Consider the following 2,042-nt stretch of genomic DNA (forward strand, 5'->3'; position numbering starts at 1 on the left):
TTTTGCAATTTCGTAGAAGACCACTTGAGGGAATCAAAAATTATATAGGAATGCATACACTAACATTTTACAATTTTGAGGAATTGTTGTGTTATGATTCATTACGCAACTCAAAACAGTTGCGTAATGAGAAAGCGTTGCGTAATAAATCATTACAGCACTGTTTTCAGTTAGGTAATGACTATTCCCGCACTGCATACTTCAGTGCAGGAAAGTAGGCGGTTTCATGACAGATTGGCGTGATGAAAAACAGCCTATTACGATGAGAAATTGCAAAAAACACAAATTCAACCTCTATTGATAAACTTTTCACTTGCCCCACCTGATAAGAAAATTGACGGTGTTTAAATATACTTATTTTTAGGTCTACGTCGAATTAATTCTAAAACTTTTTTTATTGCAGTTTGAAACTGTCACAGAGGACAACTAAGAAGTGGTACAGGAAATTATTTTCCGCAACTTTTTTCCACTGAAAATATTAAAATAAGATTGTACGCCGCCAACTTGTTACAGAGTAACAGTTGACAGGTTAACAATTTTTCACTCTATTATGCAATAATGGCTGAAAAATCTCAGAAATCTCTTACCTATCGTAATGTTCTCAATGACCTCAAAGGTTTACGCATGAGTTTAAAACGTTAATTCACATATTCAGTAAAATATATGAATTGTTTTCACTTACCCCATTTACCCACTTGCCCCTCGGTACCTTATGAAATTTCACTTCAAAGGCTTTTTATGCTTCAGTGTGATGCAATTGCAATTCTCGAAAACTTATTCATACAGACTCAAGTGAAAAAAGTATACAAACTTACTTTATCGATCCAACGTGTTAAGCAGGCGGAATTCTACACGTACCGCTCTGTACCAACTCAACTTTTCACTTTTAGAACGTTTAATTTCCGGATTTACAAAACGACGAAAGTAACATTTTCAACTTTCGCTACCTAATCACTACTTTCGCCGCCCCGCTGTATGGAAAGACAAAGTGACTTAACCACGAATCAAAACAAACCACTACTTGAGCCGATTTTACACTGGTAGAAAAACGTCGAAAGTAACTGAATGAAACGGCTTATCATTTTCTTATAACTATTTTTGTGGGAAATAATAGAAACTACCTAGTTTTTGAACGTGAGCTGAGTGTATGCAAAATTTGAGCGAAGTACACGGCAAAAAATGTTAAAAAGGTGATTCATTTTAAAACAGTTTTAGAAGATAGATTGTGATTTTTCCTAATTAATTTTCTCAAAACCGTATAAAAGTTACTTACGTCGATTTGAAAAAGTAATCGAGAATTGCATATTTGCTGGGATGTTCATGTGAGAGTTTGAACGGCTTGCGCATGATTGATGGAAACACAGAGATGAAAAAGAAAAAAAACTCAGCAATGACAGAAAAAGAAGACCGTCTTCGCGAGTCTCGTCTCAGAAAAAGAATATAACAAAATGTGTATCCTTATATCATGTGATAGTCGAAAAATTATAAAAAAAAGTCTACGTTACGGCTCATACAAAACTTTACTTTTTTTGTTCAATTTCAGCGTTACGTAATGAATGGATGCTGCCTTATATAAAATTAATGTTAATATGATTGTTTCGCGAGTGCGCGGAATTAGGCATTTTTCTGCGCGGAATATGGAAAAGCGTGTAAAAAATGCGCGGAATTAGGCAATTTCAACGAGTGAACTATTTCAAAAAAATTACAATTGTAACGTTTGAATGCAGTCTAGTTTATATTTTTCCCATAATCTAAAATAGATTTGCTAGCGATCCATCCAGAAAGCTTTTTTGTTGGTGCAATAATTATTTTTAATTAAGCATTTGAAATGTTTTTTTCGTTAACTGCGCTGAGTTACGGCACTTTACGGTATCTTTCGAATCTTTGAAATCAGCGAGCGAATGAGAACCTCTGGTTTCCCATAAACCCGACGATGATTCGATCCACAATTTTAAACACACAGATCGAACGTGTGGATTATTTATCAGTATTTTTGGACCAGTACGGCTTTCGGATCCTTTGAATTGATAACATCAATTGCA

This window comes from Aedes aegypti, chromosome 2 (genome assembly GCF_002204515.2).
Source record: "Aedes aegypti strain LVP_AGWG chromosome 2, AaegL5.0 Primary Assembly, whole genome shotgun sequence".
Taxonomy (NCBI): domain Eukaryota; kingdom Metazoa; phylum Arthropoda; class Insecta; order Diptera; family Culicidae; genus Aedes; species Aedes aegypti.